Source organism: Urtica dioica, chromosome 11 (assembly GCF_054948205.1).
Source record: "Urtica dioica subsp. dioica isolate 48M chromosome 11, U.dioica_male_clone48M_v1_H2, whole genome shotgun sequence".
Classification (NCBI taxonomy): domain Eukaryota; kingdom Viridiplantae; phylum Streptophyta; class Magnoliopsida; order Rosales; family Urticaceae; genus Urtica; species Urtica dioica.
In genome coordinates, this window is record NC_142766.1 from 13,314,530 (window position 1) to 13,334,456 (window position 19,927).

The following is a 19,927-nucleotide window of genomic DNA, read 5'->3' on the forward strand; positions in this document are numbered from 1 at the left end:
ATTATTTTGTGTCTTTGAACTTGAACATACGAGACAAAATTGGGTGATTAGTGTTTTAAGATACATAGTAGCACGACCCACGATTTTCATGTTCAACTCCACGTGCATGAGGAATCCCGTCGACGTCCTCTCGCTGGTGGATCTCTGCTACTTGAGGACCAGACCAAGAGCGGGAAACGGCTCGCGGTCGACGAAATCGGAGCAGGACTCGTCGAGGAAGAAGATAGAGTTTCCGGCGAGAGAGAGTCTAGCGGAGTAGAGTGCTCTGAGGTCCGGCGAGAATTTTGGGGCTTTGGAATTTTGGTCACGGTTGGGGAGAATCACGGTCCTAACAACCGAACTCTGTTGTCTTTACTGTAGGATTGTTTTTTTTTTTAAAACTTTTTTTTATGATGTTTGTTATTATTTTAAATGAGTTTTTTTATTAAATATTTTATTTAAAAATCACATATTTGTGACACGTGACAATTAACAACAAAGTAGTAACGGAGGAACCAAATCGTAACATTATGTATTTTCATCGACGAAAAAAAAAATGAGTAGTTAAGTTTATCCAGATTAAAGCATTAAGTATTATTTCACCCTAATTCCTCTTTTATTTAATTATTTTATGGATAGAAGATACATAATAACTTTCATTAGAATGACTTGATATTTAAATTTGGCGGAATATGGCTAAAAAGTTACAATATTAATTTATTTTAGTCAACAATGACAAAATTTAGAACACATTCTACAAAAGTAGCCTTAACTTCTCACTCTTATCATTAGGTTGTATAAAGACAGATAACGTCGGGCAATACATAAGATAATTAGTGCGAGATGAAGTGAGACAAAATGAGATAAGATGACATTTTGGGCGGAATGGTATTATTATTGTCATATTATTATCATTAGTGTTATTATTATTTTTTAAAAATTTACGCAGAATTCAAATATCATGACTTTTGAATCAATTTTTGTCAAATATCTACTTGATTATTATTATAGTGATATAGCATTTTTTTTTCTCCGTGTTAACTTATGTTTATTTATAGATATAGATTATAGAGTATAAGCCTTTCATCTTTCGTTCTTAATAATTTAATATGTTACAACTTATATGCATTACAGAGTACAGAAGTATTAATAAAGATCACATATATCTCGTAGAATCTCCAGTCATCAACACTATTGTTGGATAACAATGAATGTTTCAAGTTTTGAATTGAAGAGGCGCGAACATTACGTATGAGTCACTAATGACCAATCCCTCCATTTAATGCCTATGATAACTATGACAACTAATGCACCTTATTTAATTCAAATGACCATATTCTGCATTTCTGCGCACAAAAAACACTTTTCATATCCCCGTGGATTAATGAGCGAGAGAATACATTAATTTCAAGGCTACTGTTTCCAAAGTAGTAATGTATCTATATATATATATATATATATATATATATATATATATATAGTGCACGACCTTAATGGAAACGCACAGACGCACATCATGATACCCTGGGATTTTCGGTCGAAAATGAATAGATACGTTGTTCGGTTTGGTGCTGGTAATCTGATCGTCGACGTGATCGAAGAACCTTGTATGCTACGACAGAAATTTGCTGAATTCAAATCTTCTTTTAAGAGGCGTATCGTTGGAGTTGGCTTCCACCAGGATTATTTGGGTTGCTGGTTCTTTTTGTGCAGTGGTACTCACTGCTTGGTGATTGATTGGAGTCCATTGAGCACTGATTATCTTTGCAAGGGTACTTTGAAGAATTTTTTGTCGGATGAAACTATCTGCTTCGTGACACTTGACTCGGACGCATGCCATGTAATAAAGTGTTATTTGGGTGAGACTGCTTGCAAAACATGTGTGGGATTGGGATATTTGGCTTCTCGGGTTCTTCACAAGCTCGAAGCTCAATTGTACAAGCTGGAACAACTGGCTGGCCTAGTTGGCATCGACCTGAAGCCTCAACTGCGAGGCTTGGCGAGTCTCAAGTGGAGCAATGCGATGTACTTTTCGGAGGAGGAGGTAAAATGTGCGGTCCACGATGTTTACTACGCCTTTGTTATCGCTGACAAGTTGTTGATTGATTGAGTGGGTTCTGATAATCGGTTATGTAGTAGTTTCTGTCTCTTTATTTTATAAAGACTGTTATTATGTTTGAATGAAGTTTTTGGTTACGTATATATTGTTTTTGGTTTAACTTTTATGCATGTATTTTGAAGTAACAAATTCAACATTCACACAAGTCACACACACATATATATATATATATATATATATATATATATATATGTCATATATATATATGTATTAATTTAACCGGTTGAATTAATCGTAAGTCAAATTTAAATCAAATATTTAAATTAATTTTAAATGGTCAAAAGAGACGGCAACCAGAAATTTTATCGTTAAATCAAACTGTAAAGTAAATTAATATTTTAATTAAAAAACAGAATTCTTATAGAGTATTGTACATTTCATTAAAAAAAAAATTATAGAAAGGAGAGTTAACAGTTTTTTTACTAGTAAAGTTTAATTTTAAACTGATAATTTGGTTTCAATTTGAACTACAAATTATCGCTTATACAACGGACTTTCCAACACGGAAGTTTTTTTCCGTCTTGGAAAGGACATACCCAATTTTACGACGAAAATAGTTTTTCCTGTTGAATAAGATAAGTGCTGTTTTTAATTTTCTTACAATATTGGAAAATAACTTCAGTCGTGAAAGCATGGATTTCAACGACGGAAATTGAGCATTGTAAAATCCATTTCTTGTTCTAGTGTCTTGACAACTTCTCTCTTTTAACTTGATTGTTATTATACTAATAAGCTGCTGAAACTTTTTTTTTCCTTTGTTTAATTTTATTTATCCTTTTATTATCACTAATCTGATCACATGGAACGAGTATGGCATTTACGATAACTTATGTATATCTTTAACTTATTATCACTAATCATATCATAAATGATTAATGAGTACAGATTCATGCAATACATCTAGTCAACTTTGAATGCAAGGGCCAAGGCTGATGTTTCCGAAAAGTTATTTAATGCAGTACTTATATATATAGACCATAAGGATTAAGCAAAAATGTTGTCGTGAAAATTCACAGAGAATGTTCAATTAAAATTTTTAAGTGGACCTCAAAATTTCGTTACGAGATCATATCTAATTTGGAGAAGAAATAGGCAAAAATATAAGTACTTAAATGATAATAGAAAGATGGGTCTTGGCCTTTTTTATTAAATGATAGTTCGTATGTGAATAATAAATTATCAAAATAAAGACGTGAATAATAAATGACCGAAATAACAAAGAATGGCAATAAAATATCAAGAAATGGCAGCTTGGGTCACAATATAAGCGTAAGAATATAATAAGCTAAAAATGGTAAAAAAAAATGATGATGTAGCTAAATAGACAATTTAATGTTATGAATTTGCAAAATAGTTAAGGTTTGTCTTATTTTAGTGAAATAGCCAAAATGTGCAGTAAGTTGATTTAAAAAAAAAAAATTTAAACCCAAGATTAATTTTTTGAAAGTGATAAATTGCTTATAATAATCGTCAAAAAAAATTAATATTTGCTGTCAAAATTTGTTTGAAAACGTAACTTTGGCTACTTTGCTGAAAAGTTGAAACCTTGGCTATTTTGCTAATCAATAAGTTTCAAATGACTATTTTGTACAATTTTTCCGGTAAAAAATAAGCTCCATGATCTCCTATTTATAGCTCTTGAGGTTGATTGGTGAACTCGCAGGACCACGTCGCACATTAGAAGTAGTCTTCAGCAACCAACCACTCGAGCACACAGTGACCTGGGGAGAATGCTTATTGCGGGCTGAGGAACTCGGTCACGAAATGATTCATAGTACCGAGCTAAGGCCTGAAAGAGGGCTTCAGTCCGGTAACCCTTCGTGAGCTTTGCCATCCGGGCTACGAGGTCTCCATCTCGGCCTGAACCAAATTAACTATACAGGCCCACAATTTTAGTATTAATGGATGACAAAGTTCAACATCAACAAAAAACACTACACACCAAATTAACCTCGAGTTTCTGTCTACAATGAGCATATAAGATTGACAAGTACGTTTTATACACAATTATCATATACTTATAAGCTTGAATTGATGCGATTCCTTAAAGTATTTTTTAGATTTCTTTATTATTTTCTTTGTTTTTATACACACCTTTGTTTTATTACTTAAAATAAATTAAAGATAAAAGAAACATGCATATGAAAAAAACACACAAAAAACGTTGATACTCGCTACTCGGTACCATTAATATACTCCTCACATAAAATACGTAACATTTCAATTATGTCATGTGTAGTAAGTTTAATTTTGATTGAGATTGTACTTGTATCATATTAGTATAATCGGGGTGTATTTTATTTGGCATGTATTGTATTTAATTAATGCTATATATTTTATTAATGTTATCTTATTTTTCTTTTTTTAATTATTAATAAGTAATTTATTTATAAATTTTCTAAATAGGGTCAAAATTATAAATTATATTTTGTTTGAGGTTGAATTTGTAATTAAAAATTTTGTTGCACCAAAATAGTGTGAATGAATAGTCTAACACCAAATTGGGTGATACACTATTCACCACACCATTTTTTTCACTATTTTGATGCAAAAAATATAGTGTTAGTTGGAGCAAAATTCACACTATAAATATCACTTCCCACACTAAAATAGTGTGGGTTGGAGATGGTCTTATGAAAATAGTTCTTTTTATTATCCAGAGTTTATTGATATTATATTCTGTTTTTATATTTTGCTAAAATGACATATTTTGTCATTGTAATTTGTATTGGAACAAATTTCGTTGTTAATAAGGTATTTTTTAGGATTCTAATATACATAATAAGTTTCATTAGAGAATGACGATACAATTTGATAATTTGATTATTCTAGTCGAATAGTCAATTCTGTTTAAAAACACATTTTTTTTTCTTTGTTTAGTTTATCCATTATTCCGCTACTTAAATAAAGATAGTTGATCTTAATCTTTGTTGATGAATATAATGCACGTATTTCAGTTAGATAAGTCACGTGCATAAAAATATATAGAGTTTATATATAAAGCCTTTCATCTTTCCTTATTAATATGTTACATCTTACAGATAGATATCTTAATGATCACATATTCACTTATACTCGTATGATCTCCTATCGTTTAATAACATATCATCCATGTTTTGAATTGAAAAGGCAGAACGTACGTACGACCAATCCATACAGTTAATGCGACAACTATTGGCTATTGCATCTTATTTAATTGAACTTATCATATTCTGCTAAAAGGCTTTCCATATCCCCATGGATTAATGAGGGATAATATTACATCTAGTCGGGTTTTTTTTTTTTTTTAATAATAACTAGATCTAGTCAAGTTTCAAATATACTGTTTCCAAGACTGAGCGTCCCTCTTTGTACTCTACATAACCCTAAGGGCAGAAGAAAGAGCAAAGGCACACATCATGATACCCTTGGGTAAGTTTTTTTAACAACTTTAAATGCACAAAATTGTTATTTACACACACGTATCAAACGGTTAATTAAGAGAAGAGAAGGGACATGAAATACGTTTTGCCAATAGGTTAAAAGTTTTGAAGAGGCAAGAACGATCGTACAGTAAATGAGTATGAGATATTCGATAGTTATACATCATCAATTCGACTTTCCATATTTTCTAAATAATAATTAGATCGAACATCAAAATATTCAAAACGCACTTACATGACTTTAGTGATATTATGTTTAGTGACGATTCAACGCAGCAGCCTGGTACATGAGAATAGTAAACGTCCATGCACTAGAGTTAAAAGAGAGTGCCTATATATAGCGTATAGCTGTGTGAAGTTTAAGGAGTAGAATAAAATATACATCATATCATGGTACCCGTGGCTTTCCTGTCAAAAATGGATTACAATATTCGATTTGGTGACGGTAATCTGAGAGTCACCGTGATCAACACTTCTGCCATTATTATCCAGAAACTGTCTGAATTCCAGTCTTCTTTAGGAAATAAGCGTATCGTCGGAATCAGTTTATACCAGAAACATTCAAATCAGAGCTATTACAGATGGTTATATTTGTGTACCGCTTCTCAATGCTTGATGATTGACTTGCGTGCCTCTGGAATGTCGAATAGCTTGAACAAGTTTTTGTCCGACGAAACTATCTGTTTCGCGGCACTCAACTCCGATAAACTAACCAAGGATTTGATTGATGTATACGATTATGGTTATTATAGTTGCAAATCGTGTTTGGGGTTAGGTTATTTAGGTTGTCGAGTGTTGAAGAAACCCGAAATGCGATCATACAATCTGGAACAACTGGGTGCCCAAGTCGGTGTGGACGTGAAGCCTCAACTTCGAACACTGACAGATGATGAGTGGAAGGACGCGATCTACTTTACAACGGAGCAGATGAAATGTGCGGTTCGTGAAGCTTACTACTACTTTGTTATTGCTTACAAGCTGTTGGTTGGGTAGGCTTACTTTACCAACACATTTTGCAATCGGTCATGTTTTAGTTTCTTTTCTCGTTTCTTTTCTTTGATTGTCATGTTTGAATGAAAAGTTTGGCGGTTTCTTTACGTCACTATTTTAGTTTACTCGTTGTGGTGTGACGTTGAACTTTTTATATTTATATCGATCGATTCGGCTTTTCTATTTTTCTTTTGTGCTATTTTCATTTTTATATCAATTCGAAACACATCATGACTATATAAAAATAAATCTAATTAATATTGACATAATATATCACAAAATACGCAGCCCCCGAATCTAAAATCGTTCCACGGACATATTTAATCCTTTTTATTTATATAATTTTGGTTCTATTAAAGATATGTGCAGTGTTTGGAATATTCTTTTGAAATTATGAATCATCATACCAGACGGTCATGTGACCCAATGTGTTTTATATGTTTTTAGAAAGTAATTATAGGGAGCACATCATATAATATGTTAGTTCATATTTTATACTTTTCATTAAGATATGGAAGGCGACGTTCTCCTTTAAGACAGAATATGAGATTAAAAATAAAAGAAGATTAAAAGGATAAAATATATAAATAGTTTAAGTTTTGTAGAAACGGTTTTAGTGTAAAATATATGAATGCAGCATGTTGAACGAAGCGAGTTATATTCGTCGATTTTCCATAGGCAGACAAACGTTGAGCCTGATATGATTTCTTAGTCTTGATTTCATACAGTAATTAACTTCACACACACACACACACACACACACACACACACACACACACACATATATATATATATATATATATATATATATATATATATATATATATATATATTACTGATCAAAAAGTCAAAATATCAATATAGACGAGATAATTACCATTAAATCCTTAACCTACCAGTGAACTTGTATATGTGACAATTCCACACACTGCTCCACCACTTAGATTTGATTCAGACGCCATTTTTTTATTTAAGGTACGCACGAATGAAGAAGGAAGAGGACAAAGAAGATGAATCAATCTATTCTGAAGACGTTAGGAATATTTGTGTGTAAAACAAATGCGTAATAGAAAGAAAACAGTAAAGTGAAAGCACCCACGAGTGTAATAAAATAGTGAAAGTCTATTTAAAGCTTGATCGTATTAGATGAAAATGAAAATGAATAGTATATTAATAGTAAAATGAATAGTATAGATATATGATTTAGATAATGAATCTTTTGGCTCTGTCTAGCACGAGCATATGCCTTGTTCCCTCTATATGTTTGAACTATTCTCTTCATCATGAGTCGGATATAATGAATCTTGTGGCCGTGTGATAATATAGTGAGAAACAAGATTTCGAGATGATATTCAATATCGAGAAATAGATAAGTCTTTAAGTTTATACAATAAGGAAATTTAAGAAAGGATTAATCTACTCTCACGCAATAATAATAATAATAACACTAATATATATATATATATATATATATATATATATATATATATATGCTAATACCGTGAACCCATCTCTCTTCACGTAGCTCGATGAATATTTGTTTGTCCTCGAGCAACACACAAAACTAAACATAAAAAATAAACACACCAAAGAATTAGCAACATGTCAACTGTTAGTTGAATTCCTCAACTTAATAAAAAATTTCGAATCAGAGTCAATTATCATTTGAAACCAAAAATATTTAGATTGACTAAGTGACATTTGCAACATGTTCCCAATAAAAAATTTAAGTGCGTGAAATGTGTCCCAAAATAGAGAGATATCAAATCGAAAGTTCGTTCACGCCCTCTAATGTCTAATACTCAAAGAATAGATTAAATACATTACTCGAACATCATAATGCTTTTATCCGCTCACTCTCCACTAATGCCAGACATTACCGAGAAAATCAATAGGGTTTTGTCGGTTTGTAATGTTAGGCTAGAGTTAATGGTAGGATATGATAAAATTATGGCTTAAACATCAACCTAGCAACTCACTCCTCGCCAAAAATCAACTCTTGTGTGAATTTTTCACTCGTCCTTTCACGGCATAAAATTTCTCCTTTTGAGAACGTTTTCTTTTCATAAGTCGTGTTTCCCAATGTCCCCCCCCCCCCCCCTTTCAACTTCGACTATGCTAGTCTCTAAAACTAATATCATAGAACACCACGCCACTAACTAAAGATGAATAAATAAAGAACATAAATCGCATATATTAAACACTCTTTTTATTTCTATGTGTTTTTTTCTTCTCTTTTTTTGTATTTTCTTTTTTTCGCTTTTTTTTTCTTTTGATGCTCAACAATATTAATAAAAACAAACAATCACTGGCTTGGTGACTAATGAACTATAAAACACGTAGAGACTAGTCGAAGAACATGTCACAAAATTGAAAGAATTCGCTCAAGAGCCGCTAAGTTAACGTGGTTCTTTGTGAGATTTCAGACATCATGGCCCAGCTTTTTCTTACTAAGAAATATCGAGAAAGGAATAGTGTTCGACTTTTTCTGAAAGGGTGCTCAAGGATTGTAGTATAATTGGCTTTTTAGCTCTCATCGGTCCAAATGAAGGCTTATGTCTTTTTCCCTTGGTTCGTGTCAAGTCATTTCGCCTCGAAGAGGGCTAGAACGGTTTTTAGTGTTTGTGAGCTAAAATACATTTAAAAACGTGATCGAACCCCTAAGAGATTACTCAAAACCCATGACGGGAATGTGTGAGTAAACGAGAAAATAAACTAAAACCGTGGTACTCAGAACACTAGTTAATCACAATGAAGCACAAAAAGTTATAAAATTGACTTAAACTCGGTTTGTTTCAAAAACAAATGGTATCATATAAATCAACATGAGAAAACACTTATACACACTTATACACTATCATTAACAAATAATAACCAAACAAAATTATGAAAATAAAAATTAAATAAAAACAACTTAAACTAATAGAAATACCCCACAAAGCAATTCATCCCCCAAACTTAATTTCTACATTCCCCTCAATGTAGAGCCATAAAAACACGAGAGAGAAAACCTATCTCGCGGGGGTGGTAGAACGCCCCTACTCGTTGCCGCCGTGCTCAATTGGCGGTGGTTCTTCTTTTAAACGCTCTTTCTTCCTCCAAATTTCTTTGAACGGTTTCGGCCATTGTCCTCGCCCTGGTTTGAATTGAGACTTAGGATTTTCACATTTCTCGCAAATTTTGAGGATTTATCCAGAGGAGCACGTGGTGATGGTGGGGGTGGCGGAGGCTTGACTTTGTCAGTCTTGAGGATGTAGACCTCTTCCTTCTACTTTGGGCGCGTTTTGGATTTGTAGATCCCGAACATCTCTTTCTCGTTCTTCATACGCGACGTCAGCTCACCTTTTTTTCACGTCGATACAAGCACCGCATGTGGCTAAGAATCCCATTTCCCAAGATTATGGGGATGCCACGGTCCTCGTCTATATTGATGATATAAAAACTGCCAGAAAAAGTTAATTTACCGACCTTGACAAGGATGTCTTCCACGAAGCCACGCGGGTGCCTTATAGAGAGTGTGCGTGTGGGCTTTAGTTCACTCCGAGTTTGTTGAAGACGGCTGAAGGCATGAGGTTGATGCTTGAACCTAGATCACACAAAGCGTTGTCGATGAAGTCGTTTCTAATGGTGCATGGAAATGTGAATTGGCCCGGTCTTTCAACTTTGGCGGGAGCTCTTGTTGTAGAAGCGCGCTACACTCCACGGAGAGTGCCACCGTGAGCCTTTGCGGGAATAGAAGTGGTGGCTCATAGGTGTGGACTAGCGAGGGCGACTTAGGAGCACCAGTGATCGGGGAAACCACTTCCTCTTCTTTCTTCGGGCTTTCGATGACCGCAACGCGTTGATGTAAGATGGCGCTGCATTGCTCCCTTGGGTTCACTTCAGAGTTGCTCGGAAACGTACTTTGGGGTCGTGTGTGGATGTCGGTTGCGAGTTGTCCCACTTATGCTTCGAGACTAATCTTACTAGTATTGTTAATCTTACTAGATAGACTAATTTACCAGTTGTACCACTCAAGGATTTAAATGCCGGTGAATTTCCAGGATTTTCGCCGGGAAATTCGTTTCCGGTGGGTCAGCGGCCGACGACAGTGTGTTGTGTCGTTTCGTCGTTTTTTGCCGAGCGAAAGTCGTGGAAACGGCTTGTCGTTTCGCTAAAAAACGACCTCCAATTTTCGTTTGGTTTACAGTATAAAACGTGTGTATTTTCCACGAAATTCTCCGAAAGTCTGAGAAAAAGAAAAAAAAAACGAATCTCGGCTTGTCATTTTTTTTTTTTCATATTCGAAGCTTTTTTATCCAGACCAACAATGGTGTTGGACCGTTGGTGTGATTAGAGGGTGGGAGGGAAGAAGAATATGGGCCCACCACATTAAATGTGAAGTATATTATTGGTTGCACTTATCCGGATTTTTTTTACCTAATATTAGCTAGTGTCAGGTATATATAGGGTATATATATATATATAGGTTTATACTTTATAATATGTATATATATATATATATATATATTTAAACGATATAACTTTTATATATATATGAAAGCGTGTATGTGTGTTTACCTAATAAATATATATATGTATAGTGTATACATATATATATATATATATATATATATATATATATATATATAAAGGACAAGTATTTTAATAATAGACTTTTCTAATAGATAATATCACAAATTTATAAATTATATATATATTAAATATTATTAATAGCACACATTTATAAAATAATATATATATATATACAATTTTCTATTAAAATAGATTATATACATAATGTATTTTCTTTATATATATGTTTAAAAATTGAAAAATATATGTATGTATTACATGTATATATTTTAAATATATTTTAACACATTTTTTCCGTTCGGTTTTCCATCGGCACGTTGGTTTTCCATGGAAAACGGCATTTGAAAACGGCATTTTACTTGCCTTTTTCCACATTTTTAATAGTTCGATTTTCCATCGGCATGACGATTTTCCGTAAATCAGGAGCCTCGAAACGGCAACGAAAACGGCATTTTTTTCCTTGGTACCACTTATACTGAGGTTTTTATTTTACTAGTATATTGGCTACTTCAAAAATTATTTTAAATTTGATGTCAACTTCAACCAATTTGAAGTTATTGGTATATTGGATATCACGAGGAAGATCTATAAAATAATATAATTAAAAAAACATATTTATATACGTTCGTAAAATTTTTGAAGGACTACTCTTTATTGAATTTATTGTGTTTAGCATCTATAATATTTTAGACTAATCTTGTTTATAAATTTGTTAGTAATTAAAATTAAACTAGAAAAAGTTAAAGGATATCATAAAAAGATTATGTTCGCCACACAAATTTTGGAGTTTATGCTTTGTTTTATTATATTAATGTTGCATATCAAATTTATTATACATAGTAACATGTGTTTGTTATAAATCGAAAATTAAAATAGTAGTTTAAAACTAGTCGCTCTTATCCGATCCCTTTGGCGCCTCGCTGCATTGCTTCCACATCTTCGCCGCTCATCTCGGGTCCCTGGCCTTGGGTGGATTTCTGCGATGGTATGTTCTTTGACGAACGAAAGTCCACCTTTTCTGCCGTCGTTGTAGTCAACATCAATCCATGACAACATGCGGGTCTTCTCTTCTCTGGCGGTCTTGAAAGTACGCTCCTTCTGCATGGTGTTGGTGGCCTGCTCTACTATGCAATGGCGGAAATGTCTGTTTACGAAATGGTACATTGGAGATTACGTCTATTCGGTTGGAGCGTGTACGGGACGATGCTTGTGCCTTTCTTCTATTCCTTATGGTGTCGAGAGGGGTTGGTTTTTTTTAGTCTTCTTTTTTATGGGGTTTGTGTACCTTTTATGATTTTAATTATGGGCAGGTTGATTTGGTTTGGATTGGAGACAGATTAGCTATCCAATTTTGAGGTTTCTAGGTTTTATTTACACATATAATCGAAGATTTATCTTATTCATAGTCATCGGACTAATGAATCCTTCCATAAAACCATTACCATATGTGCAATTACCAATACCTGATTTTATATTCACTCTGGCTTAAGCTTGTGGGTTGTACGTCTTGTATTAAAACGTTTTTTCTAGTATGTATATATGTGTGTTTTACACTATATTTAATCAAAACTTGGTATTATTCCAAAAACAATTAACACTGTTTTTTTATATGAACCTTCAACGAAATTGATGGTCATTCTGCTGTGGCAAACGCAAATACATATACTATTATTTGTTAATGAGAAATTTCATTTTGTAGACCTCAAAATTATCAAAATATCAAGACTAGACCTATTAGTTTAATAATATCTGAAATTGGACTTTCGGACACTTTTAAGACAAAAATGCCCCTGAAATTCAAATAATCCTTATTCATCTCTCATTTCAAACCCTCTTCATCTCTCTCTCTCTCTCTCTCTCTCTCTCTCTCTTCATCATAAGTCTTGTCACCTTCGAATTGGTTGCGCTAAGATTAGGAATTTGGGTCTGTGTTCAGCTTCGATTTTGGGGGTTTCACATCGTTTTTTGGAAGGTTCCATAGTTAGAATTTCTAAAAAAACTGGGAAAAATCCGATGAATCTCACCGGAGATCATCGGAATCCGATGAAATCCGATGAGATTCATCGAATTTTTACGATGACCTTCAATCCAAAATCTCCGCCAAAATCCGATGAAATCCGTCAAAATCCGATGCAATCAGATGCTTTATATGTATATGGACTTTCAGGAGTATTTTTGTATGAAAAGTGTCAAAAAAATCCAATTTCGGATATTATTAAACTAATGGATCTAGTCTAGATATTTTGATAATTTTTAGGTTTACAAAATGAAATTTCTCTATTTATTAGCTAGTGACTTTCGTCTGCATTATTTCGAATCAAGAGTATATATGCTAATATTTATATTTATGTCTATGCATAATAGTGAATACGGATATAATACGTGATCGTTTTATTTACAAAAATAAAGAATCAAATTTTTGTTCCTGGTTTCCTCGTATTCTTCATATATTATATATTTTGCATGTTTTTATTTTGAAAAGGTATTTTTGTGACTTTTCCTCGAGGTGATTTGGCTAAATAATCGATTTAAAGTTAAAGATTTGCATAAGATTAAAAGAATAGCCAAAATGTGTAGTAATCAGATTTCAAAACAAAATTAATCTTATGATTAATATTTTTTAAAGTGATAAATTGCTTATAATAATTATAAAAATAATTAATTATGGTTTCAAAAAATATTTGACAACGTAACTTTGATTACTTTATCGAAAATTAAAACTTTGACTATTTTACTAACTAACTAGTTTCAAATAGCTATTTTGTATAATTTTTCCAATCTCGTTTTGAATATTTTCTCATTTACAAGTCAACAACCAGGATTAAATAACATGAGAGAAGTCGGAAATGGCAGTCATTTAAGTTTCAAAACCAAGACGCTAGAGAAGAGACTTGTTAATCTCCGAACTACAACTTTTCACATTTCTAGAAGCCAAAAAATTAATTATAGACTTTTCATATCACTGAACATTAATTAGTCAAAAAGCAGAAACACACTCAGTTTACGTTACTATATTAAGTTCATGCATTATTAAAGAAAACAGTACAACACTGGCTCTTATCACCAAAATTCCACTAAATGATTTAATTATAGACTTTTCATATCACTGAACATTAATTAGTCAAAAAGCAGAAACACAGTTTACGTTACAGTATTAAGTTCATGCATTATTAACGAAAACAATTAACACTGACTTGTATCACCCAAATTCCACTAAATGAAGACATAGTTTGTATCAATAATTTAACTAAAAAGTCAGGTAATCAAAAATTTTGAAATTACAAATCAACTTAGGTGAATTTTTGTAGGGCGACGCAAAAAAATCGGTGAAATCGTAAACTGGTCCGGAGCGTTGGTAAACCACGATTCGATTTTAAACGGTTTAAAATTTCACCGGTCCGGTTTGTACTTTTAAACGGTCCGATCCGATCTATAACTCAGACATTATTGTGTTTCAAATTGCAGCAATGTACTTTTATCCCAGTCCTAAATAATCCTATCAAATTGTTAGGAATCTCACATTGAAAGTGAATGAGAACTAACAAGAGCTTATAAAGGTCATGGGTTACTCCTCTCATTACCAATTGGTTTTTAGATGGAACCCCATGATATTTTCACATGGCATCAGAGCTCTTGATCTCTTCTTCCATGCCCTCAAGCCATAACTGACTTTCCTTAGAACACCTCTTCATATGACCTTGGCTCAAAAATCTGAACATCTTCAGCTACATTGAAAACAAAAGCTACCAAGTCTTTATAGTCAAACCTGATAGGTGCTCTGTGAGCTCATCTTTGTCTACCTCTAACTAAATTGTACTCAGGTTGGGATTCTTGATGTTCTACTTGCTCCACCTCATATTTGATCTCTTGATTTTTCAACATATGATGTTGAAGTACTGGCCTCAAGATCATCCTTAACACTTGGATCTGAACTGATCTTTAAAGTGATGTTATATGTAGCCTTCAACTGGCTTGTAGGCTAAGCTTTCTTGTATGGAAAGACATCCTTATTGAAGGTAATATCTCTGCTTATTATAGATTTCTTGTGACCAGTCTCTAAGCACCACATCTTGTACCCTTCACACCTTCAGGATAGCTAAGAAACACACATCTGAGAGCTCTTGCTTCAAGCTTATCTTGTTTGACATAAGCATAAGAAGAACAACCAAACGCATTTAGTCTTGTGTAATCTTCTGTGTGATCGGTCCACATTTGCATTGGAGTCTTGAATCCAATTGCAAAAGAAGGACATATGTTGATCAAGTAACAAGTTGTTTGAACAGGTTCAGCTCAAAACACCATAGGCAAATCAGACTGTAACAACATAAATCTCACTCTCTCCAAGATAATCTTGTTATATCTTTCAGCAAGACCATTTTTCTATGGAGTGCCTGCAGCTGTGTGATGCTTGGATATACCAGAATTCTTGCACAAGTCAATGAACTCTTTATCTAGATACTCCAGGCCATTATCTGTTCTTAATCTCTTGATCCTTTTGCCAGTTTGATTCTCAATCAAAACTTGCCAATCTTTGAAAGCCTATAAAGTATCATTCATGAACAATTTTTCCAAACTTCACCTTGCTAGCTTTTCCTAGCGAACAGTTTTCAAATAAATCAATCTTGCTCACTTGATCATCTCCCAGAAAACCTTGGTTCTTAATTCTAGCAGACCTAGATGACTCGCATGTCAAGGACTATGATGGCACAAAACAGTCTTATCATTTTTCAATTATGTGAGATTAGCGGCAAAACATAACACAGTGCTTCCTATCATAGTGTACAAACCATTTGCTCTGATTCCTTTCATGATGATCAATGAGCCCTTAGACACTTTCATGATTCCATTTCAGTTTTCACATAAAGCAATCTTGCTCACTTGATCATCTCTCAGACAACATTGGTTCTTAATTCTAACAGACCTAGATGACTCACATGTCCAAGACTATGATGGCACAAAAAACAGTCTTATCCTTTTTCAATTATGTGAGATTAGCAATAAAATATAACACAGTGCTTCCTATCATAGTGTACAAACCATTTGCTCTGATTCCTTTCATGATGATCAATGAGCCCTTAGACACTTTCATGATTCCATTTTTTGCGTTGAAAGTTTAGCCTTGCCGATCTAAAACTCCTAAAGAAATTAAATTTCTTTTCAACTTAGAAACATACGTCACCTTGTAAGCCTTGTTGTTCCCAATAAGACCTTGCAGCCATCAGTCTTTGTTAAAACTTCAAACCATGATCTATTTTGAGTCATGTGAAAAGAGCATCCACTATCTATGATCCATTTAGAACTGAATCTTTTTCAGCTATGGCAATAACTTGTTGCGATTTTTACGCATACGCAAGCGCACATGTTGCCCAAGTAGTAAAGTGTACTCGAAGTACGGGTATCAATCCCACGAAGAAAAAACTTAATTAATAACTAGACTAACTAGAACGAATTGAACTAACAAGATGAGGGAAAAAGATGTCACAAAACTTTTGACAAGTAAATACAATAAGCAAGCAATAAAAGGAAGACAGTTTCACGAATAAGGCGAAGGTGAGGACTATGGCTTCGCTAGTCTATTAAATGGTTGGATTCTTAGAACTAAAGCACGATTTAAAACATTCAAACTTTGTTAGTCAACCTAAACCTACGCCAAAATTTTATCTCTCGATCTCAACTCCTAAAAACAAGGCAAATATTTAACACAAGACATCTAAATAACTCCGTAACAACCTAGTTATCTCTAGCCTGGTAATGAATCACAATAATTCAATTCAAGCACACTAACAACCTAATCTTTCTCAAGCGTCAAGCTGAATTCAAAATCAATGATGAGGTCATGACTTTCACACACGCATAAAGCATAGAGTTGAATTAAGAAAATCTAGATAGAATGAATAAATACTTCAATAAATAATTAAATTAGAATCCATAACCAAATTCTAGACTAGCTACGTCATAGCCCTTAATGGGATTAGTTCATGGCATAGAGAAGAAACAACGAAGAAGAAGAAGAAGAACTAAAATTAAACATATCCATAATAATAATTATAAAATAAAAATGGGAGTTCAAGAGGAGAAAAGAAGAGAATAGAAACTTTAATTGTAGCGATGATGACGAACGGCTCTCCAAACTTTTATATCTCTCCCAAATAAAAATGTAAAAAGCAAAAACTAAGTTAAAAAAAGGAAGCTAAGATGTGTTTTTATAGGACTTTAAGTCCGATTCAATGAGTTTCCAGATAATTTTCCGCAGAAGCCTAGTCGCGGCGCGTTGATGAGGGGTCGCGGCGCGTGGATGGAAGCTCACGGCGCACTTCGAAGCTTTTGAGGTATGCGCGGACCGTGCATATCGTTATGGAACTTTTATGCACAATTTCTTGCTATCTCGCGGTGCGAGGTCAAGATTTTCAGCTTCTCACAAAGTGCGCGTATCGTTCTGAGTCGTTCGGCGCATTTTTTACAATACCTCGCAGTGTGCGGAGGAAGATGCGTGACGCGAGGTAGCTCTGGTTTTGGCCTTTTCGCATCTCGTATTCCGTTTTGACCCGTTTCGACTCCCGATGGCATCGTTTTGCCCGAAAATGAATTCTAAGAACATATAAAAGCTCTTTTACTCCGTTATACCTGTAAATCTTTATAAAAACACTAAAACCAACCAAAACACCCGAGAACTCGCTGACTTCAAGTCGAGAAATAGGAGTTTAACACGTCCAAAATGCGCCTATCAGAACTTCAGCACTCTTATATCCATCCTCTACAAGAGCAACTTCGACTTGTTGATGGTCACCTTGTTGGAATTGATCTAGGGTTTAAGAAAAAGATTAAACGTTTCGGGAAGCGGCGGAATTTTAAAAAATTTCTTTTCAAGTAAAAACAGTTTTTACTAACCTAGACAAAGAAGCAAGTACATGTAATTAAAAATCAATATGAGCTAAGAGTTTACTAACCTTTCTTGAAGCTTGAACTTTGAAGAAGCTTTTAGAAAGTTCGCAACGCTCGTCTCCCCTCGCAGCACGTCTCTCTTTCTTTCCTCGGCACCTCGAGCAACCACGAAAGTTTCTATCACTAAATCACTCGAAAAGAAGGAATCAGTGAGTGGGCACTTTTAAACGCTACGACTTAAGAACGAGTCTCGAAGTCGCAGAGCTAAACACTAGGTCGAGTGAGGACCTAGGTGCCAAGACAAGAAAAAATCGAAAATAAACTAGAGAGAGAGAGAGGATTTTCGGCCACAAGTTCTAGAGAGAGAGTCTCTCAAATCTCTTAAACTTGGATGAAATGAAATGTGAGGAAATGAGGCTCCTATTTATAGGAGAGGTCTCACCTTCAATAAGGTAGTTTCCTCTTCTATAGAATATCACATATTCATGAGCTAATTTCCCTATTTCCTTTATTGAGTCACACGGCCAAACTAGGCTTCAATAAGCCTTGGATTTGTTTCCTATTTTGTTCCATGCCTTTGACTCTCTCTTGGCCGAAATTCCTAATGCATGCATATGCAAATTAGTTTCCTCTTTTTCTTTTGGCAAGTATCTTGATACATTTATGCACAAAATAATCTCTCCTATTTCTCTATAGGGTAGGCGCCCAAGTCTCTCTAGAAGGAGCTTCTAGAAGCTTCTTCATTTGTTCATGACAACATGAGAAAGACCCATTAAGAATTTTCAATAAAACTCTTATGAAATGAAATTAATTCACGAGGCCCAATGATCAAGTCATGGCCGAGTGACATTAAGTCATCAAATGAACTTGTCAAAAAATTTATTGACATTCATTTCATCCTTTGTCTCAAAAGACAAAAATACCATTTTGACTATTTTCGTTCTCGTTTTGACTTAGCTTTCAGTTTAACTATTCATATCGATGTGATTCGTGACAGTGACCTCATGGACCCAAATGAACAAAGCTTGAGCTAAACACTTGGACTCAAAAGTTCACAAACCTTTTCCAAGTTTAGCTTAATGCCAACTGACTCCACTAAAGAGTTGACACTGAAAATCTCTCGGTTCAAATGAATTTGTTTTATACTCAAGAATTCGACCTAATTATAATGAGCGGATCCACTGAATATTATCTATGCTACCATTCATGAATGTCATCAGCTAGTCGGGATTTACTAAATTACCATTTTACCCTTCTAGCTGTTATTTCCTCAACTCCTTTGTCGCTTGTGAATAAGTTAGAAACAATGTATTGACGAGGAGCTAACAAGTCACATTGTTTCATCCTTAAGAGTCAGGACTCAATTTGGACACTGGCCAGTTCATTTATTCACACTCCAAGGAACAAAGCATGAGGTGACATGCATTGCATTTCAGCAATCTTGTACATGAATTCCATATCTATGAGAACTTCACAAAGTTACTCATGACATACTCACAACTTAGTACTTCACCAATAGGCCCTGTTCGGAATCACATAGTGAGTCCGAACTCTGACTTTCTCAAATGAGAATACTAAGGTGTGAAATGACATGTCTCATTTCAGGATTAAGGTAAGCATGATGCAATTCATACATAGTGACTTCGAGACATAAGAGGTTAAATGGTTTGTTCTTATCTTGTCTCTAGAAGTGCACTGGTCAATTCAGTACCTTCGGAAGATACCTAGAAGAACTATAGAGTCCCCAACTCTCAATGCCTCATAACCAGACATCATAGATTCTTCTAACAATCATACTGAGGTCAATAGTCCTTTGACCCTTAGATTGCGAATATATCGTTTTAAGCAAACTACGAAGAGTTTGTTCATGCAAATCTACATTTGTCTCTTCGTAAGTTGTTAAGTTTGTTTATGGACTAAAAGACTAAGGTTTTATCATAAAGCTTCAGACAAGGAAGAT